Source organism: Pinus tabuliformis, chromosome 1_1, assembly GCF_031772625.1.
Source record: "Pinus tabuliformis cultivar Carrire ecotype Pingquan chromosome 1_1, CPIR1, whole genome shotgun sequence".
In the NCBI taxonomy this organism is placed as follows: domain Eukaryota; kingdom Viridiplantae; phylum Streptophyta; class Pinopsida; order Pinales; family Pinaceae; genus Pinus; species Pinus tabuliformis.
The window spans coordinates 497,785,641-497,806,164 of NC_142297.1; positions in this window are offsets into that span (position 1 = coordinate 497,785,641).

A 20,524-nucleotide genomic window follows, 5' to 3' on the forward strand; every position below is an offset into this window, starting at 1 on the left:
ATGGCCCTTTCCTCGTAATCATCCCCCATGATTGCATCAGAGTTCACACTTCCTCCACTACTTGTCCTTGACATCTTCCTTGAGTTGACTGTGCGCACGTGTGGGTGACATCTTCGGATGAGTGGAATCAACTAGATGAAGGTGGCCAAGTTAAATGGCCACCTTTCCCTTGTTCAACCTCACAAATGCAAACAGAGTAGCGGGTTCGTTACTTACTTGAGATCCGAATGCATTTGTTGTGAGGTGTTGTGGCTCTCTCTCTTTGTTGCATGCCTTTGTTTCTTTTGTTGCATGTTGTCTGCTTGTTGATGTGTGCCTATGCCTTGTGCAGGTTCTTCTCTGGCTAGATCTGAGCTTCAGGTGTCTTCTTCAACCTTCATATTTGTACCCTCTTGCTGCTGATGCTGGATTTCAATGGGATCAGCGGCTACAGGAATTCCTACAGGAGCTCCTGTAGCTGCTTCTCCCCTTAAATATTTAGCTCTTTCTATGCTTAGAGCTGTGAGGATGATGTCAGAGATGTAGATAGGGATGGAGAGGTAATAGGTAGGCTTCAGGTGAGGTGGATGGTGTTGTTTCCTTTCTTATCTTTCGTTATTTTTTCTTTTCCTGAACAACCGTTTTTTCTGTGTTTTTCTTGGACAAGAAGAAGAATGATGCTTGGGATGTGGTGCAGGCTTGGAAATGGTGGCAAGGAGGTTTGAAGACTACAAGAGGATTTATAGATTTTTTATGAAGCTTCCTTGTCCCTCAAACAGTCTTTTATATCCATTTCTGGCTCTCTATAACTCCTACAAGAGCCTCCTGTAAAAAACACAGAGCCTCCTGTAGAAAACACAGTTTTTGAAAAAGAAGCATAGCGAGGTGAAAAAAATGCCAAGAATGATGGAGAAAGGTGTGGGAAGGTAGGATAGGTGTTGGTGTTGGTTTCATTGCTCCCTTGGCACTTTCTGTTGCTTCCTGTAGTCCCCCTGTAAACTTGCAATGCAACTGAAAATTCATTATCCTTTTTCTCTTTTTTTTTTTTTTTAAAACAACTAAGGTGCCTCAAGGAGGTTTTCACCCTAATTACCTACCCTTGGCGCCTCCAAGGGAGGTTTTCACCCAAGGATCTTATTTTTCTCTCTTCTTTTTTGACATTACTAAGCTACCTCAGAAGAGGTTTTCAACCCAATGATGGGACTCGAGCGCCTCATGGAGGCTTTCACTTGACTCATTTTTTTTCCTTTTTCTCAGTGAGTGGGTGAAGTGGAGGTTGATACATGCTCCACTACCATCACTGTCTTATTCAAATCTTCAACGAACTCTTGCTTGGAAAGGGGTTTCTTGTAGACTTTCAACCGATGTCCGTTGACAAGCATGGGGATGGCTTCATCATCAATGGTTCTGATCAGAACTGAACCATTGTTATTGCATTTCTCCATAATGTAGGGTCCCAGCCATCTTGTCCTTAGCTTGCCCTTGAAATATTTGTATCTTGAATAATAGAGTAGTGCCCAATATCCATCTTGGAATTTCTTTTCCTTGATATTTTTGTCATGCCATATCTTTCTCTGAAGTTGAACTACCTCTGTATGGAGAAGGGCCTACATTTTGTGTTCATCCAATCCATTGAGCTGAAGTAACCTTTCTCTCTGTGCATGGTTGAGGTCTAGGCATAGCTGAGCTACCAACCTTAGGGTATTGAATTCAAATTCTATTGACAGCAAAGCCTTCTTCCCATAGATCAGTTCATAGGGTGTGAACCCTATAGTGGTCTTCCAAGTTGTCTTGTAGGCCCAAGTGGCCTCAACTAATCTGTCCGCCCAGTCTTTTATGTTGATGCTCACTACCTTTGTCAAGATCCCTTCCAATGCTCTGTTAGTGACCTCCACTTGCCATTGGCTTGTGGATGGTAAGGGGTTGAAGACCTGTGCTTGATTCTATAATGTGTGAGCAGGTCTTCAATCAAATTGGAAGTAAACTGACTACCTTGATCTGTGACCAATTATCTTGGATACCCGAACTTGTAGAATATGTTCTCTCTCAAAAATTCAGCTACTTTTTCCTCTATTGCTGCTTTGATTGCTTTTGTCTCTGCCCACTTTGTCAGGTAATTGGTGCACACAATGATGTATTGCTTCTGCTTTGAAGGAGGGCTGATAGGCCCCACAAAGTCCATGCCCCACTTCTCAAATGGCTCAAAGGTCACTTGAGGTTGCATGGGCATTTCATCCTTTGGAGTAGGTTTCCCCATCCTCTGACACTGATCACACTGGCTGGTATATCTCCTCACATCCTGATGAAGAGTGAGCCAGTAGTAGCCTATTTGCAATATCTTGAAGGTAGTTCTTTTTGCTGCAAAATGACCTCCACAAGGCCCATCATGACAGGTCAGGAGGATGTCAAAGACTTCCTCCTCCCTGAAACATCTTCTCAAGATCTGATCTAGGCCAAGTTTGAAGAGATTTCCTCCAATCCAGGTGAAAGGAGTGCTTTTCCTTACTATCTTGCTCTTCGCTTTTGAGGACAGGTGTGGTGGAAACTATGCTGAAACCAAGTAGTTTGTTATATCAAAAAACCATGGAGAGAGTACTGAGATAGAGAATAGATGTTCATCTGGCATTTGGTCATACACCATTCCTTCTACACCTACAGGCAAATTTACTCTAGACAAAAAGTCAACAACAACATTTTCTTTACCAGGGTTATCAATAATGGTCAAATCAAACTGCTGCAATGAAAGCAACCATCTAATAATGCAAGCAATCACATCTGGTTTGTTCATTAAATATCTAATTGCAGCATGATCAGTGTGCACAAAGGTTTGATAGCCTGTGATATAATGTCTGAATTTGTTTAAGGAATGCATGACAACTAGGAGTTCCTTCTCGGTCACTGTATAATTTAACTCGACATTTGACAAGTTTTTGCTTATAAAGTATATGTCATAAGGAAATTTTTCATCAATTTTTCCCAAGGCTGCTCCTATTGCTTTGTTCGATGCATCTGTGTGAATGTGGAAAGGCAGGGCCCAGTTTGGGCCTCTCAGAATTGGAGCAGTCACGAGCTTTATTTTCAAGGTATCTAGGGCCTCTTGACAATTTTCTGACCATATGAACTCGACATCTTTACCTAACAGGCCAAACAAAGGAGAGGCTAGCTTGCTGAAATCTTTAATGAATCTCCGGTAATACCCAGCTAAACCTAGAAAACTTCTAACATCTCTCACTTTTTGAGGAGGTTGGACCCTTTGGATGATGGCAATTTTGTTGGGGTCCACTTGCAATCCCTGTTGAGATATTTCATGACCTAGCGCAGTCCCTTCAGTCATAAAAAAATCACATTTTTCCAGACTAAAGGACAAGTTCATCTCAACACACTTGTCTAGAACTTTCCCTAGATTAGATAAGGCTTCCTGAAAGTCAGATCCATAAAGAGTAAAGTCATCCATGTATATCTCTACTAGATCATGAACTAATTCAGAGAATATACTCAATACCGCTCTTTGGAAATTGCGGGAGCATTACACAAACCAAAAGGAAGGACCCGATATGCAAAGGTACCTCAAGGACAAGTGAAAGTGGTCTTATCTTGGTATTTCAGGCTGATTTGAATCTGATTGTACCCGCTAAACCCATCTAGGAAAGATACAAACTTTTTCCCTGCCAAACCATCTAACACTTGATCTATGAAAGGTAAAGGGAAATGGTCCATTTTAGTGGCTTTGTTCAATTCTTTATAGTAGAAACGGATTCTCCACTTACTATTTTTCTTTGGTACTAGCACCAAAAGAGAGACCCATTCACTGTCAGAGATGGGATAGATGAATCCTGCATCAAGCAATTTTAGCAATTCTTCCTTAACAATAACTTTAAGTGTTGGATTCATCCTCCTTTGAGGTTGCCTGACTGGCTTGCAATCCTCTTTGATGTATATATGATGAATACATACTGAAGGGTGCACTCCCTTCATATCCTTATAACTTCAGGCAAAGGCATCTAGGTGTTTTCTCAGCAAGCTACATAGTTCCTTCTCCTGGGAAGTGGATAGGGATGGATTGATTTTCAAGGTTCTTTCTGGGCTGAACTCTATATTCTTAACACGGAGAGGAGTGGAGTCGGCCGCACAGAGATCAGTTGAGGGGTTGTTTTGGGTTTCTCTTACTATGTCCTCTAATGGTGATACACTGGGAGGTGGATTCTGAATCATATTTTCAATCATATCATCCTCATCTTGCAGATTTCCCCCCATGGTGATTTCTAATGCACAAAGCAGTGTAGAATAGACTTCATCCTCATCTTCCTCCTCCAACCAGAGAGGTAGATCATGTTCTAGCAAGGGTTTGGCAGGAGGATATAGGATTAACTGCTTGGACATATGCCCGTTCTTTATGGTCATGTTCCCAACTCAACAGCTGATTTAGGCGTTGGTGGTAGCCAACCAGGGTCTTCCCAGAATGAGAGGATACCCAATGAGCTTTGCCTTTGCCTGGAGAACTAAGAAATCAACAGGGTACTCCCAAGAATCAGTGGAGACCATCACATCTTCCACAATCCCCTTAGGGGTCACAATGGAGCGGTCTGCTAACTGTAGCATGGTCATGGTATTCCTCATGGATCCTTAGAGGTTGAGTTTGAGCATTGTGTCCTTTATCATCACATTAATGGTAGCTCCTAAATCAATCAAGGTGTGTGGGATCATGGTGGCATTGATGTGGACATCAACTACTGGGCTTCTAGGGTCCAGATATTTTGGACAGATTACTTGCCTCAACATCAGGTCAGACAGTTGCCCTATGAAATTGATGGTTGGGGCATCCCTCTTGCACCTTCCTAGATGCCTAAAACACTTCTCTTTGATCAACCTATTGTAGATAGGCACATATTTTAAGGCTTGGAGAAGTGGCATCTTCACACATAAATGTTTCAATTCTCCCAGGAGTTCAGTTTCTTCTGGGGTAGGTTGGACTGTTGCAGATAGTCTCTTAGGAAAGGGTGGATTTTCTTTAGGTTCGCTTTCCTCTTTATCTTCCTCAACCTCCCTGGGTGGAGGCTGGCTATCTGGGAGAACTTTCCCAGATCACAAGTTAATTTCCTGAATCTCCATAGCATAAGTTGGGCATGATGGTTCCCCACTATACACTTGACGATCCTGTCTGTTTTTCGGGTTCGGATTTGGCTGGGAAGGCATTTGGCGTTTCTTTGGTGGAGCAGGAGGTAACAATTGTGGTTGGGTAGGCAGTGGAGGCAAAATAGCAGGAGGGGAGTTTTATTGGGCCTTCCACCCCTGATGAGATACTTTCCACTGAGGCTACGCCTGAGCATAGGATTGAAAGGAATGGGTTGATTGTTGGGCCTGATATGGAGATGTAAAGGACCAAGGAGGAGGTGTGGACTAGGAAGGATGAGCAGGGGGGCCCAAGAAGGTATGGAAGTGACTTGTTTGGGGTTGTAGTATGCCTGAGATGTTCATTGCATCCCTTGCTGATATAGTCTAGGTCCATGCAACCTCCTTTGGTGTGTGTAATAGAGTTGTTCAGTGACTCCCTCAGCCCCTTGATATCCATCTTTAAGTCCGGGTAAGGAAGGGCACTTGTCTGTAGAATGATTTTCTTCATAGACTGAACAAATCTCTATAGAGTTCAATGGGCATTCATTCCTAGGATGCCTCTTAGTGCATCTAGGGCAAAAAATGGCCAAAGCCCTCTCTGCTTCCTCTTATTTCCTTTTGATATGAAAGGTATCCATTTGCATGGCAAGAGTCTACAACATCTCACTCTTGAAGTCTTCCAGCATGTTTCCAATTTCTCCTTTAATGGATGAGCTAGAGGAAGAGGTATTGGTTATGGATTGACTCCCCCTACCTTTCTTTCTGGTTACTCTAAAATGGCTCCAAAAAACAATCTTTATGTCCTCATAGGATAGTTGGTAGATGTCTCCCCTGGCCAGTAGATGGAGGGTGTCTAAAAGATCTTCCTAAATTCCCCTGAGCAAGACCAGCTTCAGAAACTCAGGGTCAAGTGTACTCATGGCCCTTTTGTAACTGAGCTGGAACCTCTCTTCATAGTCCTCCAGGGACTCATCACTTTTTATGGTCATTCGGAAAATTTCTTCTTTAGTATCTTTTGATCTACAATAGTCTCGATACTTGTTGTTAAAGGCTTGTTGCATCTAAGCCCAAGTTGTGATGCTATTGTCAGGTAATCCCATGAACCAGCGTAGTGTTGCATCCTTAAGAGTAGAAGGGAACAGTTTCAACTTTTGCTCATCTTCTGCATAGTCATAGGTTCGACAGATAACCGCAAATTCAAACAAAAAGGTGTCAAGATAATTTGTAGTCAGACAGTGGAAATGAGGTAGGGCGGAAGGGTTTATATTCTTCATTTTGGCATCCTCATTGGTCTCCCGAATAGGAAAGGTACCCTCTATTCTCTCTCCATTCCCCCTAGCATTTCTATGTTCAGCCATTAGCTCCAAAGGAATGTTTTCTTCTTCTTCTTCCCCTATAGGTTCTTCAAATATGTCTGGTTGTTCACCTAAGGGTTCTTCTTGATCGCAGCCACCGAAGAAGAGAGAAGGTTGGCTGTGTGAAGCAGTGGGGGTGTTGGGCAAAAAATTTCCTGAGTTATCTCTATTCCTACGAGGCATGAAAGGAAATATTTTTGGTTGGTTTTTGTTTCTTTTTCCCACACTGATAGTACCTACAAAATTGAAATTGATTGAACAAAACAAATTGCAACTAGCTGAAATAAACTTGCTGAATGGAAATTTGCAGAATTGAAGAGGAAAGCAAGGAAATGCAGAACTTGAAAGAAAAGAATGACTAGTCTACTCTTGCTGAAATGAAATTTGCAGAATTGAAAAGGAAAGCAAAGAAATGCAGAACTTGAAGGAAAAGAAAGGACTAGTCTACTTTTGCTGAAATAAACTATTAGCAGAATGTTGCAATAGAAAATAGAAGAAAGCAGTAATCACAAAATACTTTGACGCTTCCCCGGCAACGGCGCCAAAAAGATGGTGAGCACCAGTATTGCAGCAATAATGCTGCAACTCCTGGGCTACCTTCTTTACTCTTATCAACCCGGTAGTTCATAACAAACTTGGAAGCGACGATGCTATATGCACAAGTACTAGTTCTTACTGCATGTTGTCACTTGTTCAGCCGGCGCAAGATCACTAGGAGCTCAAGCCAACTTCTATGGATTCCAGAAGAAGCTCTATATGTGATGAAAGGAGACAAAGACTACTCTATATATACTACTCTCACTGCAGAAATGAGAAAGACTGAAATGTAAAGCAAACCAAGTAAACACTAATTAACCAATTAATCCTAGTTTTGTAGAAAGCACTATGAAAACCATGAAAATAATTATATTACCTACTCAAGGAAGTAAACAACACCTAACTAAGCTATTTCTGGAAATAAATGAGCAAAAAAAACATATTTTTGGATTTTTATGTATTTTTATGTGAATTTGACATGCATGTTATTTTTTGTTTGTGAATGTGACAGCAAATAGGTGGTGTTGAAGGGCAGTTTTGGGACTTTTGAGGATGTAGGATGTGTGGTTGGGTCCTAGGAGGTCTCAGGTGGCCTTCTAGAGGCTTTTCCCACACTCGGCCTTCAAAAGAAAGCCTACAGGAAAATCTACAGGAGGACACAAGAAATCTACATGAGGAAAAACAGTGTTCTACAAGAGGCCTACAGGAGGAGGCCAAGAGCATTTTTGGTTGTTTTGAGGGTGTGAGAGTGGGTGGAAAAGGTGTATGAAGGTTGGAATGAAGTGTTAGGGCACCTAGTGTCTACCAATAATCATTAGGAGAGAGAAAGATGATTGGATTTTCTCGAGGAGAGAGGAAGAAATTCTATGGAAAATATAGGAAACTAAGGTAGAATTGAGGGGAGACTTGGGCGACCTGTAGGGCATGGATTAGATGGAGGATGGGATGGCTGATAGGCTGGACTGCTGCTAGAATATATCTGCTGCATAAGAAACTAATAGTCAACCAATGAAATTAAGCAAGCAATGAAATAAGTGCATCTAGAAAAACAGAGTTTTTCATCAAACTAATCTAAACTGTGATCTATGAAAGGAAATGATGATAACGGTTGCAAGCAAGGAAAGCATGGAAGAAGACTATGGTAAATAAGGAAGTGAGCACGATGAATAAGTTCTGAAGCAAAGCAAACTAGACTATTAACCAACTAAAAAGCTGTAAACACTAGAAGTCCTATAAATGAGGAAAATTTATGTTTTTGGGGTAGCAAGAGGGTCTTTGCCTCAAATCATGGTCCCAAAGGGGGGAAGAGAGGCCAAGGCACTCTTGCTAACCTTTTGAATCTTATCTTTGTCACTACTTACCCTGCTATATAAAGCACAAATGGAATCAAACTATTGAATCATCAAAGGCAACCTATTCTTTACCATAAAAGAAATACATCTAATAGAAACCTAATCTACAGTCTAAAATAAAACATAAAAATACAAGGAAAGAGGAGATTGGCTGCTTGGATTGGGCCCTAACTGTTACAGGGAAAAGTGTCTACTCAGAACTGCTTATCCCACTAAGGTGTGATAGCTACCTTAGAAACAAACAAAGTAAATCTACTTTCATTTTTCCTTTATGAAGTATAGATAGAGAGGAACAAAGAAGACCAACCTCTGTCTTGCGCTAATCTCCTGGTTTGATTCCTCTCTTCCTTGATAGTATTTCACTACTTGTTCCCTTGCACACCCAACTTCACAGAGTACCTGTAAGATCACAGTAGCATAGCACTATACAAAGACATGGATCTATAATCATAAACAATCCAGGATCAGATGTAAATTGGCTATACAAATGCAGTAAACATAAATGACACAAGAGTATGGAGGAAAACTTGAATAGCTTTTATTGATAAACAAGAAAAATCCAAGAGGAGTTACAACCAGTTGTTCTGACCCAGCATCAACCTCTCAGCAAGGAAGCCCCTCTTCACCTCATACAAAGCTTAGATCACCCAACAATCTGATGTTTGTCTCAAGAAACCAACAACAATTCCTTACAATATGCAAAATTCCAGCCTCTGGATCTCTCGGATGAGGGATCCATATATAGATATCTGTAAGGGAGATGAGTCAGCTTATGATTTGATTAGTGTCTTCCCTTTGATAGTTCTTGCTTCCACTTGGAGATTGATGATCAATTACTCATCCTTGGTCGAATTCAGAGAGACAAGTGTCACAGGAGAAGTTTCTGGAAGCTTCCATTGCCTCTCCACCTCGCGGAATGACACTGCCATTTGTCATTTCTCACCCATCGCACCCCATAGAAGGGCTTTTTGAAATGCAACGCACCCGCACAGTGTATTTAGGTGAGATGAAATGCACTTGGCCTATGGAGTAGCTGAAATGATCCTGTTTTGACCAATTCTGAGCAGTTTTTCATGGAGAACTTCTGGGAGAAACTGTAATCAGTTGACCTTGTTCCTTTAGGGGTTAGAACAACACTTGTAGGGACTTAGGAGCCCTTGGTTTATGGACATTTCATACTTGAGGTTGCAGTGCCCAAAAATGTCTATAACAGTTGCCCCCTAAAGCATGAGGTCGTTAATCTTTTGATGTCGGGTGAAATGCTTTATTATGAGGATCCGAAATTCTTTCAAGCTGGGAGGAGACCTGTAGTAAGATACAATACAATACATTATCTTCATAATATTTTCATGATCTAGCTGAGGCGGGCATTCCCATGCTCAGCTTTATAAATTCATTTTCATGTACAGGGGATAGACAATCGTCTGAGTGTAGACTGATGATTCTGATAGAGTCATCATCCCTTTGATTGGATGATTATCTGTGCAGCAATGATGTACATTTGATGTCTTTATTTTCCTGAATATATATCGCAGCCCGGATGGATGAAACTAGATCCAGGGTCTTCAATCTCGTTCGATCTTCACTCGAAGTACAAGTCTATCCATGTGAGAGATGTTCTGGAGTCGAACATGGAAAGGCATCGCTTGATTATCAGCCAATGATATAAGTTGTTAACAAGCGCGAGAGGAATCACTGATAATGATAATGACCCTCAAGGTACTGCAGTACAATTCACGTGGTGTGAATAAAGGACTTAGCGTCGAACACCACGCAAAATCTTTCGGTCGAAGGTCATTGATGTAAACCTGTCGCCGGAAGTGAGAAACTTGCCATTGAGGCATGCAAGATTCAAAGTACTGAATGGGGTGTTCCTCGATCAACTTCTTGGATAATGAGCTAATGTCGACAAGAAGCGATCCGTCACAGGAGGGCCTTAATGAATCCCACATCAATGACACAGAATGGAGCAAATGATTTTAATGGAGGTGAAAACGATTTGGTGATATAAGGTTCAGGGTGGCGGTCATGAAAGAATGGAGTATAAATGTATTGTAATGGGTGAGACACAGGTGAATTCTCTGAATGACTTCTCTTGAACATATCAGCGACACTGACGTGATGGATTGGTAGCATTGACCCAAAATGTGGATGATATGATGGGACCATGGTGATGTGACTGGTGAATGAAACAACCCAACCCGACTTGGATGCGGAGTGAAAGTGTCATGTTCAAGAGCGACTTGCTACCAACAAAGTTTCTTCAAGTTTTCTTCCCAAATTTTCCCCAGTCATTCCTGACCAGTACCTCTTTATTTTTATCAAGCTTGAGGAGGATAACATATGCTTGTTCTATAATTTTCCCTTCGGGCAAACTCATCGCTATGTTTTAACGAGCCTAGCGATAGTGAAACTCGTTCTCGTATATAGACAAGTTTGTCGTTATTAAAATTTTAACGAGTTTAACGACAAAGATAACTCGATCCTTTTCAATTTTAGAGAGTCTGAAAAGGGACGTAAAGGAAACTCAAAAATTCCTTTTTCGTCATCTAATCCCTTAAGTCCGAAAAAGTATAAAACAATACAGAAGGGATGAATTTTCGATACTTTTAACGAGCCGAACAAAACAAGCACTCGATCTTTTTGTGTAATAATCCCTCAGGTCCAAAAAGATTAAAATTTAGAGGAGGGATAGCACTTCCGGTCCCTTTAACGAGCTGGAGAGGCCAATGGCTCAGAAATCTTTTCATATTTTACGAGTCAATTGGAAAGAGCTTAAAGGAGACTCGTCTTTTGAGGAACGAGTGATAAAATGGGTAGTAACCGATTCTAGGTAAGGTTTGGAATTTTCCAATCACGACAGCGTTACAAGGATGGCTAGTGAGATCACTCTTCGCAGCTATTCCTCAAAATGGGTAAACAATCAAATGGAGGTGAATGATCGGCCAATGCAAAAGTGGAGGTGACAGTGCAAACAGGACCAAGGCTTTAAAGACTGAAGTATTACATTCATAATGGTTATTTACCGGAAATTGGTTCATTTTTTAATGAGCTTAAATTCTGGGGGAACATGTGCTCATTGCTTATGTTTATTTTTTAATGAGCATGAAGTCCGCGCTAAAACTGCTTGATTAATCCAGTCATGTGATAAGAATGTCTCATATATAAAAACGACAAATTTTAGAGTTTTGCCCCACATCCTTTCTTTATGCAAGTTAGAAAATGACCAATCCTACGAGTTTAAAGGGTTAGAGGACCTACAAATTTTAAAAAATAAATAGTCGCTCTTTGCTTGCATGCCAAAAGGTTTGCATGCCCCCAGGTATAAAACAGAGTTTCAAGGTTGCCCCTTCTTCTTTCCGTTAAAACATTTGTTTTACCGAGAGAGGTCAACCTCTTACAGGTTATCAAAGATTGTTCTATTTACGGCGTAAACAAAACACTTCTTCGGCGATGTTTCTCTAAATAAACAAAGGTGAGTGGCGATGCTTGCCAACCCACATAACTTTGACAAGAGAATCTTATTCCAGAATAACCCCCTCTTCCAATCATGGACAGGAGTACAGACTAGTCATATTTTCTCACGGAAACCTACCCTATACCCGAAGTTTTCCTGCCGAAGCAGGCCAGGGTGCATGCCCCCTGGGTTTCAGTCATGTCCCCCGAATCACTCGCGCTCATCAGGCGGACGGACTAGAGGTTGAGACATTTCTTGCGTGAAAAGACCATTCAGGGATGGTATATGACTATTTGCTCTGTGTGATCCGGGAAATGAAAGCTGCTCTACGAGCTTGACCACTCTTCCTTCGTGCGGAAAACACATTACTCTAAAGAGTGAGGAGAAAATCGCTCCCATGCAATAAATATAGTCTCGTCCAAGGAGTAGATTATAATCCAGGGGTCCTTGAACTACCATTACATTCATTTGAACGGTTTTTCCTCTCAATGTTATGGGTACATTGGGAAGGATCCCTAACAGTTGACTGGTTCCTTTATCAAAGCCTGTTAGATTTCTCATCTCAGGCAGAAGCGATGGCGAACCAAGCGCTTTCCAAGCAATCGAGGAAAGGATACTCACAGAAGCCCCTTCATTTATGATGGTACCAGCCATAACCATTCTATATATTTGAACAATGATTCAGAATGGTACACTAGTTGGTAAACGGGGTCTGCCTAGTTGATTCCAATCAAAGGAGACAACTAGGTTGCTTGGAGGTGGGACCGAATAGACGGCCAGGTATGACTCTGACAAACTTCCTTCTTGCGTTAAAGGAATGGGTAAATTTCTCCCATGTTAATTAGATTCTGTTCTTACAAAAAGAATTTGGACGGTGTCATCCTTGTTCTCTTCGGTGATTGTATCATCTGAAGACGGAACCTCTGAAGGCAAGACCGGGTCAACTGCCGCCTCGACCTTTTGACTTTCGTTTGGTATGGGTTCAGATGGTTTGTCTTCAATGATAGATGCTTCAGCCGACCACCTGAGCGGGCCAGCTGGATTTTCAACTAGTGACGGACTCGGCAAGAGTTTTTTATATCCAGGAGGAAGTCGTAACGGTGAAACCGGACGATCGTCCAAAACTCTTTTAGCCTCGTCTAAGAAGGGACAACGGTGGACGGCATGATCGCCTTCGCACAGTTTACAAGGAAATCTATATTTTCCTTTTTGTCCTGGGGCTTCACTTTCACTAGTCGACGGTGTGTTTTCAACATGATCATCAGAGGTTGACGACACCGGGTGGTGAAAACGAGGAGACCAGTCCCTTAAGATCCGAGGGATGCAAGGATAATTTCTATGATAGTGGTCTCCTTTGCAAATGACACATGGCGATTTAGGCCTGGTCGATGCAGTGTGTGGATTTTCGCTAGACGACGCTCATTTGCCCCCATTCGCTTTTGGCTCTTTCTTCTTCTTCTCTTTCTTCTTCTTTTCCTTCTTCTTCTCAGGTACTTGACTTTTGGCTTTACCAGCCCCATCAAGCGAAGAGGAAGGAGGAGAGGAAGAATTGGAGGAAGTAGAAGGTTGGTGGGTAACTCTGGAATCGTCTAGTTGTTGACTCGATTGTTCAGGAATTGCGGTGTTCTGAACGACAGAGGTTGAGAAGAGCCATACAGGAAAGCCGATTGTCAGTCCTGGAAGCGACAATGTGGCCATATGGGGTGCACCAACATCTCCCCAAGAGGAGAAGGGACTAGGATTTCCTCCAAGGGGAATTCCTTGGTTGGTGGATTCCATTTTCTCAACCCAAGATCAACATAGGAAAGGGTAATGAATATTCCGTTTAAAATAAATTTTAGACGCTTTGACACAACTTGTTTTTTCAATTTTTAAGAGTCGAAAAAAAACAAAAGATGACTCTAGTCTCCTTCGATTTTTAATGAGCCTGAAGTGACAAGTACTCAGATGGACCTTTTTTGTTAAAGAGTCTGAAAAGGAACAAAAGGGATTGCTCTGGAAATCTAGGTAGATAGATTACCAAACCAATCGCAAAACTGTAGAATACTTTTTACGGTACGACAGTCAATCTTCCTGAATGCTGTGTTCAGTGCATTATGATCGATAGGGTGGCAGACACGGCTTCCTATGGATAAAGGATTAAGCCTATTGTGGTCTCCCAAAATATACTCAACGGTACGTGGGAGCACAAGTCCGTACTGGCACTTATCGTCTCAAAGTGGAGGAATCACCCAACCATCAGTGAGAACAACAGTTACCAGGCTTTACGACACTGGAATACGTCTCTAGCCTAGACTTCTAAATGTTGTGCGTTAGGTTTCAAAGCGTTGTTAGATTCATTTAATTTATTTTAAGTTGATCTTGTTTATGAAGTTTTCCTTTCAGGTTCACCGCGAGATGTAGATGTAATTCCTAAAATGCAATCTAAGATGATAAACAATCTTTTTTATCTTCTTTGTGCAATTAAAATCCTAGCTACTAAGGAAAGAAAGACAGAATTCTTTCACAAAGAGCAAAGAGCACACTCTAAATGCACTTTCCTAAATCAAACCAATTAGACTGTCTAAATGCAAATGCACATGCATGTATTTGTTTTCGACTTTCTTAATATATGAATGATAAGGAGAAACTTGATGCACAAATCTGAATTTCTTTTCAAGCGACAAATATCAACAAGTTCATTTTTGAAATAAAAAATGGAGACGATCACAACACCTTACGATTTTGAAATGAATACTTGTTTTTTACACTAGAAAAATTACAAATTCAGACCAAAAACAATAGTAACCGAATAATCGACTATCAACAGCAATCAAACTCTTTCCTATGATTGAGATTGACACTTGCGACACTTTCAAATCAAAGGACGACATTACTATTATGCTACTTTTGCAAAGGAGAACTGAAAATGACTCAGCAAAAACACAAAAACATTTACAGCTCTTTTGTACAAAGGAAGTGGAATAATAGCAAAGAAAAGGGGTTTCAAACAGACATATATTGATCACAGGCAGCAAAATTCATGAATAGAACTGGAAAGAATGAATCACAGAAACCAAAACTGCACAAATCCTAGCCTGATCAACGCACCTGTAACACAGGGAATTTGAAATGCAGTGCACCTTCTACACTCGGGAAGTGCGCTGAATTTCAGATTCTCAGAATAGTACCTGCGCTGGGCCAGAAACGAGACTTTGCTTGGGTTCCGGGTCACAGTTTGCAGTTCAGTTCATGGGTTTTGGCCGAGCAAAAGGTAATCAGTAATTCAACAATCAGGGGTAGATCTAAGGAGGATCTAAGAGCTATCACAAGGGCAATCAGAGAGTTTGTGAATCAGTTGTTTAAATCATAAACAGATCCCGGAGATGGACTGAAGTGGCATTTATCTACTTTGCATTTGCTATGGCAAATGCAGTTCGAATGCTACCTGGCACAACTTCAGACTCCGTCTGTAAGTTTATGAAATAGACAACAAGGAAGATAAACAAACAAACTAATTTGTCCCCAGCAGAGTCGCCATTTTGTTACAGGGAAAAGTGTCTACTTAGAACTGCTTATCCCACTAAGGTGTGATAGCTACCTTAGAAACAAACAAAGTAAAGCTACTTTCGTTTTTCCTTTATGAAGTATAGATAGAGAGGAACAAAGAAGACCAACCTCTGTCTTGCGCTAATCTCCTAGTTTGATTCCTCTCTTCCTTGATAGTCTTTCGCTACTTGTTCCCTTGCATGCCCAGCTTCACAGAGTACCTGTAAGATCACAATAGCATAGCACTATACAAAGACATGGATCTATAATCATAAACAATCCAGGATCAGATGTAAATTGGTCATACAAATGCAGCAAACATAAATGACACAAGAGTATGGAGGAAAACTTGAATAGCTTTTATTGATAAACAAGAAAAATCCAAGAGGAGTTACAACCAGTTGTTCTGACCCACCATCAACCTCTCAGCAAGGAAGCCCCTCTCCACCTCATACAAAGCTTAGATCACCCAACAATCTGATGTTTGTCTCAAGAAACCAACAGCAATTCCTTACAATATGCAAAATTCCAGCCTCTGGATCTCTGGGATGAGGGATCCATATATAGATATCTGTAAGGGAGATGAGTCAGCTTATGATTTGATTAGTGTCTTCCCTCAGATAGTTTTTGCTTCCACTTGGAGATTGATGATCTCTTACTCATCCTTGGTCGAATTCAGAGAGAGGCAAGTGTCACAGGAGAAGTTTCTGGAAGCTTCCATTGCTTCTCCACCTCGCGGAATGACACTGCCATTTGTCATTTCTCACCCATCACACCCCATAGAAGGGATTTTTGAAATGCAACGCACCCACACAGTGTATTTAGGTGAGATGCAATGCACTTCGCATGTGGAGAAACTGAAATGATCTTGTTTTGACCAATTCTGAGCAGTTTGTCATGGAGAACTTCTGGGAGAAGCTGTAATCAGTTGACCTTGTTCCTTTAGGGGTTAGAACAACACTTTTAGGGACTTAGGAGCCCTTGGTTTATGGACATTTCATGCTTGGGGTTGCAGTGCCCAAAAATGTCTATAACACTAACCTAAGAGCTTCAACCCTCTGAGTGAACTCAGTGCTAGCTCAAAAAGGATTCCATCTTTATTTCCAAAACAATAACAAGATTACATGGAACTGTCAAAATAATAAGCTCAAAGTTGAGCAGAGTTTACATAAACAAAAGTACAACAAAATTCGCCCCTAGTGAGGCCCTAGGCCTCTCTACTTATACCAATGAAGCTACCAACAACTTCCTTAAAATCAGGGAGGCTTGGCTACCAAAACTCGAGATAATCATCAGCATCCTCCACTTGCTCGACTGCCTTCTAGGGCATGACTTGGCTGCTTGTACTCCGAGCTGAATGAAGGGGAATTCCAAGTGAGGAGTAATAAATGAGGGGGATTCCATCCTATAAGTCCTGTCCTTTGTCCACTTCGAGTTATTGTTGTCATTTGTCCACTGGATCCTTGACATTGACTTCAAAAATCATCAATAATCTGCATTAAACACATGTTAGACCATATGGAATCATAGCTAACTCAACCCACTCTATATGCATAAATATAATAAAAAAATCATACAATAAGCTAAGAGAATGGTTGATTTGACTAGGTTAGGAGGTAAAATGAGCCCATATAATTACCCATTTGAGGCTCATCATAAGGTAGAGGTAAATCTTCAAATAACAGAGGGAATTATCATAACAAAGGAGTGTCAAGTGCTACAAATCGCAATATACGTTGAGGTCGAACAATAGTACTTGATCCAATCCTTCAGGGCGCTAACTAAGGAGGAGTAATCATACCCTTAGTTGTACTACCCGACTACCCTATTGTATGTGCGAGTAATCTCCTCGAGTGTTGTTCTTAGTGTACTATAGCAGCAAGATGGTCGACGACTTATCTAAGGTTAGGTTTCAGGTTGTCTTAGGGGGCTTCCGATATACCCAAGGGTACGTGGAAGTGTAGTCCATGCATGGTTATGTGTAATGCGCTACTACTCGAAGGGGTACCCATAGGGGTTACTAGGGAGTCCAACAAGTGTGACCACCTCTTGTAGTTCCTATGTGCATGCCTCCCCAAATGCGTAGGTTTATGCGCTCAATGACAAATCTTGTGGTTTAAAAACGCTGGAACACATCTCTAGCCTAAAAGCATTTTGTGAATATTAGAGGTACAGTTGGCCATTGAAAGTGCTCTGATACCACTTGTTATACTCTTGACCTCCGAGAAATCCATAATACCATAATTATGAGGAAATATAGCCCAAAACATAGAATTATCACATGAAATGAGAAAAACTACAATGTATTTTATTATTCAAAATTAGATTCAATGTTCACTTGCCTCTTCAAGGGGGCAACCTCCAACAAAGAAGATCTCAATTGCAATAAGACTCGATGATATTTCCCTTACTAACTAAGACTATTTATAGCTTAATGACATCCAAAACCATAACTATTAGTGGTCCCTTGCATAACACGGGTTAACCACTTAATTTATTAACTATGGCCCATTTACAATTAATTGTGGTCTCTTTTCTATAATGCAGGTCAACCACTTAAAATTATTAATGTGGGATTTATTGACTCTTTAACTAACTATGACACTAACTCAACCCCTTGGGCTTATTACTTAAATAAAGGGGTTAGGGTTGGACCCTAATAGAAGTATCGAAGATTGCGGATGGAAGCAAAAAAGAAAACCATGATAAGAAGGGCGAGGGGGAAACCAAGTGGAAACCATACTTACTGCAAGGGGATATGAAGGAACTACATGCAAATGATCACACAGTGATTGGCTATATAGACTTTCAAGTCACGAAAAACTCCTCATGATGCCTACGTATGATGAAAGCATTTCCTTGCATTTGGGAGTAGCAGCTGAAGGGAAATGATGAAGAGATGACAAGGTTAGACACAGTTCAAACTCTAGAGATGGTCGTGAATGTCAAGCCTTGTCGGTATATGTTTTCAATGTCCTTTGTCGCCTTTGGTAATGGAATTCCCTGTGATTTATGTATTGTCAAGCCCCATGCCATTTGAAGGGGTATTTTCCTATGAGAACTATGTGTTATTGGGTGGAGTGGCACATAAGTTCGTTTTAAGGCATCCCATGGTGGCCCTTTATATTGGAAGAAGTCAATAACAACAAATGATGGAAATTCAGGGAGTTTTGATCCAAGCGCATAAAAAATGGAAACAACTTTTCCAAGGGATCCATTGACAAGACCTAATTTGACCTGTAAGTTAGTTGTGAGGAAAACCTGTTGTTTATTACAAATAAGAACTTTTCCATCCAACTGTTCATATTCTTGTGTAGCAAGAGGATAGTGGTTCTTTATAATGATAATCTTGTAATTATTTGGGTTTGATGTATCTCCTAATATGCAATATGTTATTCCCTTATACCACTTTGACATCAATGAAAATTTGAAAATGGCTTCAGGAAACTCATCTAAATCTTTAGTTGAGGTTTCCCTTGAGACAAATCTTGAAGAATGATTTTCTACCCCGTCGGATATCCCCAAGCTCACCACTGCCCAAAATTTGAACTCTAACAATAAGAGTCATCTTCATATATATACATGCAAGAATAATCTATCCATCAACTAAAGAAGGCTTAGTGGTCCACATGGAAAAAAGTTAGTGTTGACTGATATAGTGTGCCTAAGCCTTTGCACTACATACAAAATACATGCTCTCACATAGATTTTCTATAATTATGCTTTACTTAGTTCATGATCTCATCAAGTCCCCACTCTTCACCAACTCTTCGTCTGTAAGAGGTGTTTCCATCGCATTGCGAGTAGTGGAATAATTTGTCATTACATCCACAATGATGTGCTTTGCCACAACTAAATTGCTAACGACATATACATGGTAGACTTTGTTGACACAGTTAAGCATGTAATTTTTGGTTGATTCCTTGATTATTGAAACCATCTTATCCCTACCTACTAGAGTAATGATATCAATAACATCATATAGTCAAGAAAGTATTGAATTTCAATTCTTGAAGTTACAAAGTGGATGAGGTTCAATGATGACCAAATGAAAAATGGAATTTGTTCCAATTGCTTCTTTGGTAACCAATAATGTTCCAAAATAAACTACAAAAACGTTAGTAGTTCATAGGGAAAACCACTAGTTGGGTGAATTTGAACTCAGCCTTTATAAAGTTGTAATGGAAGATTCTAGGTCTACGCCATAATAGGATGCCAAGTCACATATAACACTAACTTTTTTATCACTCCTAAAATGGGGCTTTGAAAAAATATTATGAAGTCACCCTTGACATATGAATGACGGCTTGCAAATGGACTAATTCATATCAACTAGTGTTATTATGTAGTTTTTGTGCCACTCCTCCATCAATCACGAAAGATAAAACTAATATCTTGAGGCTTGGAATTATAATGCCTTGCATTATGAGGGGGTAAATGTTTTTGTGATTCTCCATATACAACGACCCTAATACAAGAAACATTTGAAGGATTCTAAATCGGGCCAGCTTTGAATTTCCCTTGTATAATTGTTCCAAGGCGAGGCTCCAAAATACTAATTAACAATTTTGCGCTAACATGCAATAGAACACTGAATTATGTTAAAGAGATTTGGCTCAACTCTTTCCATCTTTCATTTATTTCCTTCACTACATAAAAGACAATTTACAATATTTCTCCCTATTCTAGCCATAGTTAAAATTATTGGGCATTTCTAAAAGAGATTAATAAAACCAAGTATTTGGCAATTCTAAAAATGCTCATGATCTTCCAACATCACAAGTTTCAAATTTATGTTTAAATGAATGATATTTCTCCTTTTTGTTTGAGCTTAAAGCATAAGTGGTGATGCAATGTTTAAAATACTATATTGATTTTTATATTCAATTCAATCCAATTCTTAAAAATATCCAACATTAGATATGCTAATGCAAATCATTCATCGAGCTAATATTTGTTTCACAACAATATATCTCCTTGCAACAAACTGAATAACATATTTATTCTAGATGTGTTTTAATACAATGACAAGATATACCCCTTATAATTCTTCTAACATATTACCATTGTTCTATTTCTTGAGTTTACCCTATGGAAAATTGTACCTCTATCAGATTGAAATTAAATGAAATTCATTACTTCCATGATTTTTCCCCATTAAAATCATAACAACTCTCATACATTGCTGCGATTTCTAGATATTT